Here is an 11,992-nt window from a genome sequence, read left to right on the forward strand (position 1 = left end):
TTCTCCATCTCTGAGTGTGAGTATTTTGAGCTCAGCCCTGAGAGAGGAGAGAGAGAGAGAGAGAGAGAGAGAGAGAGAGAGAGAGAGTCAGAGAGAGAGACCGACTCTGATCTGTTTTATGTACTTGAGCCAGTATTTTACACACTGCTGTGTCGAGGCAAGACAGCTGGAATCTGGTATGAGCATCCCGGCCAGGACGCTGGGATTTTTCCGCCATTTGCCGGCCCACCTGTTTATTCCTCCTCGCGCTCGCAGGCGCAGCCAAGAGGCTCATGCCAGGGGACAGAGCGCAGTTGTTCGCTGCCATGAGCCATGATGACAATGGCCAAGCTGACAGGGGACACGTCAGCCATTGTGACTACACCCGTCGTCACGTGTCTATCTGGCACAGTGGTGCCCAGCATGGGGAGAGAGAAGAGCTAATCAAAGAGACACTGTCCTTTTTTCTCTCTGTCAGTATTACTCTTAATCCAATTCAATTTAGTTCAAATCAAATTTGCTTCAGTGGCTATCATAATATTGCCAAAGACACACACACACACAGAGAGAAAGAGTGAAAGAGAGAGAGAGAGAGAGAGTACATCTCACACTGAGAAACAGAAAAGTACAAATAAACCACAATGCCCTACCAACAAATACCAAACAAAATACCAGACGGAAAGTGATGATGTTCTCATACTCATCCAATGGCTCAAGTATATCCTCCGTCTCCATTCATAATTTAGACCACCTACCCCAAAGCCTTCCTGCTTAGTACTTAGAGTAAGTACATGTTTGTACTGCTGCTTTATGGAATTACAGCAAACATCAGGATGGACAGCAGGGGGCACCATGACCCCAGCCACAGAGAAGGAAATCCAGTGCAGTTCTACTGCTACTGCCACTCAGCCTAGGGGGCTTTATACACACAATAAACCACAGAAGAAGAAAAACGTGGATCTCCGACAGTAATTCACACAAGGGGAGACTAAGGGACAGCTTGTGCATCCCCAGGGACAATCAAATCCATGAGTTTGAAAACTGAAAAAGGACAGCTCATTTGAGCATGCTCAGTGTCTACATGAGAGAGGGGCTCCGCTCATTAGTCGCTCGTTACGGCTAAAAAAAGGCCCCAAATATTGATATTTTGACTGTGATGCATTCATTTATTTTTGAAGGGAAAAAAGCAAACAAAACAAAACAGCCTTTAGACGCTGTTTAGCTTGTGCACTTCATTTTAATATCCAATATATATTTTTTTTCCTTTATGAAACAACTGTTTGAGTGGACTGTTGCTCTTTGAAGTCTGTTTTTTGACTCTGCGTGACATCGGAAACAGGAACTCGGAATAATGAGAGCAACGGGAGCGAGCAGCCTCTTTGCCTGACTTTCTCCTGCCTTAATTGCAGGAAAGCCAGCATGCACACAGGCAGTGGCAGCAGAGTGCCTCTCATGCACACACTTCCCTGAATCTGCCTCGTGACACATTCGAGTCAGCCTGACTGAACGCATCAGAGGGCCTCATTTTGCAGTCATGATCAGGCCTCAGTCCTGCTTGCAAAAGTGTTTTTTTGGTCTCGCCTTGTCTTGTTCTGACTTGACTTGACTTTCCACACCAGAGTTGGGTGTTTGGAAGGGATTTTTTTTTTTTCAATTACTGGATCTTTAGAATGTTTAAGAGTTTGAGGCAAAGCGATGGCTTTCAAATCGAGATGCAATGGCCCACCATCCATGGCATGTAGACACAGAGAGGCTTGTGTTCTGCTGTCTTGGGAACAATGAAAGCATGCTGGGAAGAAAATGATAGGCCCCTGAGCTACTCCGTCAGATCATTTCCCAAAGCTTGTCCCTCCACAGTCATAAATATAACTAATTCAACAAATGCTTAATTAAATCACATAAATCTCATTTACGATTGTTGGATATAGAAAACACAGCCGTGCCACTGAAAGAGGCAGAACATTTCTACTCTCTCACTCTTTCATTCTTCCTCTCTCTTTCTCTCTGTCTTGCTCTTTTTTCTGCCTCTCTCCACCACAAATTCATAGCATTAATGTCTGTGTTGTCTGTGTGCTGAGTTGTGTGTTGCTGAAACACTGGGGACCGTAAAGCAATGATTCATCGATTTCATTTAGCTGACGGTGCAGAGGTGAGCGCCGCAGCTAAGCTCTGGGGACACGAACAGACGGACCGGCCGCCCTGCGACCTATCTGCCCTCTTCCTGTGACCCCCTATCCCCCAGTCTATTTCCCTAGCTAATAGAAACAGGACTGGGTAGGAGCACTGGACACGTACGCAGAAGACATCCACACAGACAGGGCTGCTAATTCCATTAGTGACTCTGGGAGGGTCACTTTTGCTTTTGTTTTGGGGTGTTTTTCTACATCATTAGGCACCCCATAATGTGATTAATATGTGCCAGACTTTCAGAACGAGGATTGATGAGTCATTGTGGTGGGGCCTAACTCTACGGAGACCTCCAGCTTGTGTTTATCTGTCTCGGACTACAAGTGTTTCTCACTCACTGATTCTCTCTTTCTTTCTGCCCCCCCACCTCTCTTTCTCTCTTTTCTGTCTGCTTCTCTCTCTCTCCTTTCCTCCCTCTATCTCTTCCAGTCCATCTCTTTCCTCTACAGCTTAACCTAGCGCTGCAGCTTCTTGATTGATTGATATTAAATTGCATTGGCTGTTGTTTCAGCACCATTGAGTCCACCAGAGGAGCTTGGTAAGATCACATCTGTGATTGTATTTCAATTTTTAATGGGAGGGCTGCCGAAGCAACTCAAGTTCTTTGTTGAGTTCATGTGGTGGGTTTCGTTCCATTAGCGACACTCAATAAGACAAATCGAGTGCATTACAGACGGCATAATGTTCATTTATTATTCGTGTTATGAAATGGTTGGTGTTTGAACGTCGCTGAAATTGATTGGATAAGGTTTCTTTTTAGGACCGCTGATTTTTTTTTTTTCCATAGGCTCGGTCCGTGAGTCATTTGTCATCCTGCCCATTACTGGATGTTGAAAATCTAAAATAATGTTGTCTGTTCTCACTGTCTTGATTTTGAAGGCAAGAACAAACTCCTTTAATGTTGCTTATTTGTCTGAGCTGTCTCCATCACAAAGAGAATTACATTATAACCAAAATAAACCACATAGCATTTAATCATTCAATATGAGCTTGAGGATATAAATGATTTTACTTTTATAATTATGTTGAAAATTAGAGACTTGGAGTTGACTCGATTCTAATAAATCGCTCCATATTTCACTCTGAGGGTGTGTAATGGAGTTACATTTGGTTGGTGGGCGTGCGACGTTTGGCACCTGAAGAAACTGGAGCGCATCGACATGGGACAGTGTTGGACATCGACATAGCACATGGAACCAGCACAAAGGCAATGGACGCTGATGTAGCCACCACAGCTAAGGCAAGCTAGGCTGGGGGAGCAGCCTAGCTTGATGCCGTATCAATTCCAGCAACTCCAAAGCCAGGTTGGAGACCTTCAGGAGGATAGTATTTCTGCAGTGTTCAAGTGCAGAGTTAGGCTACCCTTGAGGATTACACAAAACCGCCATGTTTGTCATGAAAGTTGGTGGAAAGCTTAGCTGTAGCATGGGTAAAGGCAGAATCTGCTAAATTTAGCAGTGGTTCTGAATCACGGGGCAACTTTTACTGTTGCTATGCTACATAACATGGCATTTAGCGTGCGATCTGCACTTACTGAATGATCTACTTCTGAAGATGTTTTACATTTTGTTTGTCCTCTCACTGAAGGTCAAACATTTCAGTAATCCAGTCTCAGTGGTGGTGAAAGCAAATTCATTTGTCCAAGCACTTTTAAACTGATCTGCTTTACGCCAAGACTTTTTGGGGATTTTGAAACCATTGCTAGATCTTGGAACCACTCAAGCCACCACAGAGTTTGGTAAAGACATGCCAGGTTGTGACATAGGCCTATGACACATTTTAGTTGACAAATACAAAACGTTTCTATGTTTTTTACATATTTAAAAGTTTTTAGACAAAGCCTGGGAACCACTGGAGACTGAAGAGCCACATGTGTTGCTGACCCAGTCTCTATGGCCTCCACACTGGTGCGGAAAGTGCATAGTTATCGATGGACATGGAGGACACCAAAGTCTACACCTTGGTCTTGGTGAAGGAGGCCATCCTAAAGAAATACAACTTAAGAGCAAGGACTTACCGTCAGAAGTTCCACACTACAGACATCTTGTCTGGCAAGACACCTTGAGAGCTTTACGTCTACCTGAAAGAGCTTCTTTTGAAATAGATCAGACCAGAGAAGCTATCTGAATCTGGGAGCCTGGCAATTCCCTGGTGAGAAGAGGGATTTTCAGAATGATCTGAGGTGAGCAACAGTTAACTGACATCTGCTGACAGACATAAAGCATTGAGTGCCAGAGTTGAGTATTGTTTATTGAGTTTAGTTATTGAAGTTTATTTAGTGTTTGACGTTTAGATGTTGATTTGATTGACATTTTTTTTTTTCTTTCACATTTTTTTCTCCTGACTGGCATTTCACCTGCTGTCAAAATAAATAAATCATTGCTATTTTGAAACATCATCACAGTCCTATTTCATCGCCGAAAGGACAGCGAGCAAACAGGATGTAAACATTTTCATTTTTATAGATAAATATCAGGCTTATCTTGTTCTAATTTCTAGGTGACCCCAGAGAAAATGTGTGTTCATTAGTAGCTCTTTCCTGTCACAGGATTTGTGGTGATACATTTTGTAGTCACCTATTAAGTTGAACAATAATTTATTCAATTAGGTCCCACTTTATTTGAATTGCCTGTTGACATTGAAAGTGAAGGGACAGACCTCCCTTAAAAATACTGGAAGCCTACTGGAATCAATACGCCTACAACTTTACAAGTGCTACTCTGCAGATGATTAGGCCTGTATTTAATGTTTATGGCAGGTAGAAATGTAATTGAGAGTTTAAAGCCAGAATAGATAGTTCTATTCATAGAATACTGTAAAATATCTCCATAAAGTTCCTTATTAAACTGAAAGTGCACCAAATGTTAGAATACAGTTTGGGTAGATTTATTATGGTGTTTATGAAAGCCCAGCGGAAAAATAAACAACAGTATATTTCCCCCAATGAGGCAAACACATTCCATTGTCTGCTCTTATCTAACCTCTAAAGACATAAAGTCGAAATATTGTTAGCTTTGGCATTCCCAAAGAAGCATTGCTGTTTTGGCAGAATAAACCTGTCAGAGAAATATGAAAAATGGCATAGGTGAGCCCGCCCTCTTGGCAGCCCGGCGGAGATAGACGAAAATGCATCAGCCGGCATTTGTTTAGGGCCACACGATGACTGACCGTCCTCGGCCAGTTTTTGCGCAGACGCCATCCATAACTTCCCCCGGCCTCGCGATCGTCCTCACAAATCAGCCGTCATGATATAATTTCTGTTTGTGTCCTTGTGGATTGTGAAGGGCTCAGCAGAAACCCATGGCACACGGCACACAATCCCCTGGCCTCTCACCGGTGAGAATAATTCTCCGAAGCCTGGCAGAGCCCACGACAAATGCACATATTATATTTTAATGTCCCTCCCTCCATAATTCAGCACAGGAAATTGTACTCGGCAAATACATCTTTTGGATCTCAGTGGCCTCCACACATTCATACATGAATGCTCAAAGCACAGTTCTGTTCCCTGTGCCAAGAATAGCTTGTATCAGTGTGCGCCGAGCACTAAGGTGACAGGACAAGAATACCCATCATCAGGCCTACATTAGTCACTAGCCACATTTCTGAAAGAGAGGGGAAAAAATGTCTGCCTCTGACCTGGAGCTTTTCTACAAAATGAGGCACCCGGGCCATTCAGCAGTCCCATTTACGGTCGTAATGCATTCACAAATTATTCAGCGCTCGAGAGAAACTGGAGATGCTGTGTGATATAGAAAAGGCCCAATCTCAAACCGGTCATTCCCTCTGAGTCAATCCTGCACACTATTGGTGTGAGCACAGCAAAGATTCACATGGAATTAAATGGCCCATATATTTCCGGCCTTTCCGGAGGCAGTGTCAATCCTTAGAAACATGGCCACAGAGATGCATCTCTGTGGAGTAAATCACTGTCAACACTCAGCACTCTTAAGCATTCTTCCCTCTGATGGTGCTTTTTGGGGCTCATGTCCCGTATCTCTTAGTGGGCCTCGAAGTGTACACCATTTCTCAGCTCTCTCACGTCCACACTCTTAGCCACTTGTCCTTCCCACCACATTATACTTCTGAATAAAGCCAAATTCTCAGAGATAAGTAAAAGTAAAAAGACTAAAAAGGAGACTTGAGACTTTTTGGTTCAAAGCACATTTAATGTGAGGAAAGGAGGAATTTGCACATGGCATAAGCTGAATCAGAGAGCTCTGACTCCTCTGGTCTCCAGGCTCTCTCGTTCCTTGTGAGCTTTTTCAGTAATGCACTGGCACTTTCATGTACATCTATCTGCTCAATTGAATAGTTTGTTCAGACTGTACTTGGCAGAACTTCATAACAATTCAGTCTGTTCTCCAAAGGCAACTTGCAGTCCAAAGCCCACGGTAAAACACATTTAGACCTAAAGTAATTTTGTCATTTTCACAGCGTGAACTGGTATCATTTTATTTACTGGCTGGCAAAGCAACGCAGCAGCATTTCTAGACACCACAGCTCCAAGCTCAGAGGTATATATATGCATATAATTCAATTCAGCGAATGATAATTATTTAATCCGACGCAAAGCTTAGAAATCCATCCCGAAGATGACGGACCACCGTGCAAAATCCAGCCTGAACTCAATCATACTCGGTGTCTCTGGGATGTGCATATACTAGCTTCACGTGTTCGCATAAACAAGGGAATATATTTAGTATTGTTGCAGTGAGGCCTCTGTCTAGGGTGATGAATGGTGTTTGTTGATCAGTGCTGTTGTGGTAGTTTTTTTCTGCTGACCGTGTTGCTGTCTAGTCCCAGTCCTAAGGTATGAGAGGGTGAACTGTCAGCATTCCCTATCCCCCCAAGCAGTCGGACGCTCCCGACTCAGATGCCCTCTAGAAGTAACCAGTGCCTGCAGTGACTGCCTGCTGCTTACTGTCCGATGTCCACTACCCAGGCTATTCCTCTCCTCAACAACATTTTCAGCTTATGTAGTGAATGGAAAAAAGAGAACTAACAAACATGCCTATAATAAATTTGTCAAGGATATGGATAAACCAAACTATGTAAGCCAATGAAAGTTCAGTTTTATTGTTCCTATCGAGATCCTGTAACACCTGACAACTAGTGTGACAATTTACATGCGCTATATAAATAAAGTTGACTTGACTTGACTAGTGATTCAAGCATGTGCTATAACTGCAATCCTTATAAGCAGAGTAGGCTAATGAACATATCAGTAAACACAGGATAAGATTTTACTGCTAGTGATTCAGGGGATGGGCATGAACACTCAGCACACCTAACATCAACCACACATGACCCTCCGATGACCTCCGCAGTGACCTGAGCCATACCTCTGTGAAAGAGAGAGAGAGTGAGAGAGAGAGCATATGTGAATGCATGCCATTCATTCTATAATCTACCGTTCAGGGTTCCTAAGAATGTCTCTCCCTGGTGATGACCAGGTCCAGACCAAATTGTGTAGGACCAGTGGATGGCATACTCTGTGCCATTATCATCATCCACAGTACCATATGGGCTCCTTGATGACCACACTCATGCCCTGCTAATGCCCAACCCCACTGATGCTGTGGATGCACTCTCTGTGCCCCCTGACTGCATAGGCAGCACTGTCCGATTCCACGCAGCAGTTGCTTTCATTAGTGTGCAGGATGGAAATAAAACTGGATTTTGTGCTACGGAGATATTCTGTGGAACTCTGTAGAGAAACACTGCAACTCGCTCCATGAAATATTAAGAGATGAGTAAAACATATTAAACTTTCAACAAATACTGCTGTACTGGAATATTTTTTTTGGCACTCTTTTTATATCACCAAACTTAGTATTTAGTTAAAGAGATAAAGATGTCAGTGTTAAAGACATACTTCTTTCATATTTCTTGGACATAAATAGCAACATAATGAAAAGACAACAACAATAAGATACACCTGCCCAGCTCAGTCTGGTGTGACCAGAAAGTGAAAGTATTCAGTGTTGTGCAGAGAGCCTAAAACATTTTACAACTCTAATTTATACTCAACAAATTGCTTTTTGGTTCGGTTCTGTTAATCTATTTGAATTTTTCATTAGTTTACCCCTATGGCGATCCATTATGGTTATTGGTTTGTTGCTGAGGTAAGTAAAATGCACATATTTCTCTCCTCATTTCTTCTTTTCCATTGACAGTGATTGTGTCTGGAAGGATAACTGGAGGTGGTTGCTTTGCTTTGAGAATGTCATGTCTGGACATGGACTATAATACTGAACTGAATGAAGAAAGAAGACAAACTTTACACACATTATTTCACAACAGATTGAGAAATTGCACTGGCAGTTGGAGATAATGTGCCTGGATTAACAGATTCCTCATCAAAATTGGAAGTATAGCTGAGATGTTTGGCAAAACTTCAACCCCTGTCCAGTGGCCAGCATAAATTAAAAGAAAAGGACAGCAGACACAATGTTCAATTTCCAATTATTGATCATAATTATAATAGTAAAATAGTCTGCCAAAGCAGCCATAAATTATGCAACTCTTTCTCTCCTCGGGTTATGTAACTGTATTCCCAAAGGTCAGTTCAACCTTTCTTCTCTCTGGTTTGCTCTAGTATCTGTCTGTCTTTTTAGTGCTTCTATTGTTTCCTCCTGCTCAATTCCCCTGCATCTCTCTCTCTCTCTCTCTCTCTCTCCTCTCCTCCCAGTGGAGAATAAGGTTATGAGAACACACAGATGTAAATCCGCTGTGGGACCGGTCCTGTTTTTTTTTTATCCTTATCTAGAAGCACATTCCCTCTTCTTGCAGCACAATCTCAAATACACAATTCATTCCTCACAATCTGCACATACTTACACGTTCACATACACCGGCACGCACACACACACACACACACAGAGAGAGAGAGACCCACACATACTGACACACAACACACAGTTGTATATAGGAGCAGAGGGACACTTTGTAGTGTGTGTGTGTGTGTGTGTGTGTGCGAGAGTGAAAGAGCAATCTTCTGTGTATCTCCTTTCGCAGCTGGTTGTGCTGATTTGATTCAGTGCTTTGCAGTGTTAGAGATTCAGCTGCTCTCTCTCTCTCACCCGAGCCCAAAATGGTCACACAAGAGGCCTCTGGGACGCCAAACATGGTGCAGAAAAGGTTTTTATTTTTTATTTAGCAAGAATCCAAGTTTTCTTTTATGTACAGTACCATTTGCCTCATTCTCAGTCATTTCTGGTCAACAATTTCAACATACACAGTGTAGTCAAGGAGAAAAGGACAATGAGGCTATGTGGTTATGTCTTGTATATCTACATACACAAATTACAAACTCTCCTGGGACTCTCTCATGCACGAGCCTCTCTCCTCATGTTCTCTCCTGAGGTGATTGACTTCAAAGGAGGTTAATAGAAATTTTCACAACATGTTCTAGTCCCGAGCTGTTTAACATATGTTTTAATGTGATAATTGGCAGCTTCAGAATTATACAATTCAAACAGAAGAGATTTTTTTAAAAAGTTTGTGTTTAAAAAAAAAAAATTAATGGTCTGACCTCCTTTGTGGAAGTCACTCTTTTCAAATGGGCCAGGGGTTACCCTACAGGAATTAAAGCACTACTGCTTTGCTATTATTGCAGGCTCAGAGGAACTGAATAAGAATGTCTTACTGATCAGGAAGGCGATTGACAGCACCAAGCTTTCCTCTTGCAGGCCATTCTTCTGGCATGAGCAAAATGTCTAAAACTTTTTCCCCCGTCAATTTGTAATAATACAATAATGCACTAAATGACAAGTGATGATAGCCTCGATGGCACGTTGACTTTACTGCTACTAGTCTATGAATAAATCTTCCATAGAAGCAATTAACCTCTATGAACGAAACCACTCAATTTTTATGCTCATAGATCAAAGGAGTAAATGAACTAGCAATATTTTTTTTAGTGATAGAAAAGGTAGACGCATCAGAGAAAATGTCTGATTCAAGGCAGACACCATTTTCCTCATCTCTGAGAAAAGTAATTAACTTCTTACAATTCTCAAACAATACAGTTAGAGTGAGATGAGCACATTAAATCCTAGGTTTCAGATAAAGGAACTTTAGCTGTATTATATTTTAAAAGGCATTTGACAGAGATAATTGAATTCTAAATCCACTCAAAGCCATTTGTAACTTGTGGGAAATTAATTTGCAGTTACTCAGTGTTATTTTATCACTTTTATCCTTAAGCCAGCCATTGGCACCAAATAACGTTGAAGTGCAATGATAATCAAAGTGAAGACTGAGATTGAAAATCCACCACAAATCCCAGGACATGATCCCCTTCCTCACCCTCTTTGCTGAACTCTATGCAAATAAACCTGAATCAGACGTAATTGCCATTTCTATGAATCCTATTACATACTGCTTCATAGACAGGATACCAAACAGTCAGACTTGGTCCTTTTCAAACGGCTGACATGCAGTCTACTAATATTGCAACACATAGTTGCTTTTTGAAATTAGTTTTTAAAAGGTTTATAAATAGTGTCTAGATACATACACAGAGAGCTCAGGCTGTGATGGTAAAAGCACTCCATATAATTGCACGGTTTCATATTGTAAGGTTAAACGACATCCATTTAGCGATCATCCATTCTAATTCACGGTGTATTTATCTTTATACCACCACTGAATGTGTTTATAAGGTCATCTTTAACAGCAACATAGCTAATGCAAGCACCTTTTTCATGGAGACAGAGACTGTTTATATCTGAGGCTGTTATCATTCTCACTCAAATGGATGGGAATTCTGTGAAACAATACTGTGAAACTAGGTTTGCTGTGAAAGGACATTTTATCAGCAGTGCATGAATCATTCGATCAGTCGATTAGCAATTCTGGGAATTCTGTGAAACTACTGTACCTTGATAGGTTAGCTGTGAAAGGACATTTTATCAGCAGTGCATGAATCATGCATGAATCAGACGATTAGCTTCAGTGATCTCACTATCACCTGCACTTTTCTGTTATTCTCTCACTATACCTCACTTACAGGCCTACATATTAAGCCCAGTCATAAACCAACAAACTTAACTCCATGTTCATATATTAGTGTCTTGACTGACTGTGTCCAAAGTCAAAGTTGTTGTCTCCCTTAGCAAAAAGAAGTTTATGGAGGTGTTTTGTTGGTCTGCCTTTTTTGAACTAGGCATATCTTACTTTTTGTGTACTGATCAGATACACTAAATAGCTTTATACTTGGCTTATACAAGGTTTAAATATATTTAGCCTACTTGGTACTTATACTTCAGTACTTATACTAACAGAAAAGTCTAAGTACTTGTAGCCAGAGACTGATCTTTGAGAGACTGCATGACAGATTCTAATATTACCCTATACAATATTTTGATTAATATTTTTATTTATAAAGAAAATATGTTCTTTATTCAGATGTGAATTTTTAATAAAAAATATGTAAACTAGATGTACCGCCGAGCGGTACAAAATATGACCGCCGCCCAGTCCAGCACATTTTTTCCACAAAAATAAATCACGCTGAAAGGCCTATATGATTCTGTCTAACTAAATTGCATTATCCACAGTCAATTCTCACTGGTGTCTGCTAGACAACAAGTACCAAAACATGATTAGTTCATAGATCACATGTAAAATTCATTTTATACAACCCCACCTCCATCTTGCCTGTTCATAATTCTGAGAAATTCTTGTGTGCATGTACATGTTTGTTATGTGTGTGTGTGTGTGTGTGTGTGTGCGTGTCTGTGTGTGCGTGCTTGTGTGTGTGCCTGCGTATGTGCCTGTGCCTGTGCATGCAAGCGTACATATGTCTACTGTGTGAGTA

This window comes from Alosa alosa, chromosome 5 (assembly GCF_017589495.1).
Source record: "Alosa alosa isolate M-15738 ecotype Scorff River chromosome 5, AALO_Geno_1.1, whole genome shotgun sequence".
Lineage (NCBI taxonomy): Eukaryota > Metazoa > Chordata > Actinopteri > Clupeiformes > Clupeidae > Alosa > Alosa alosa.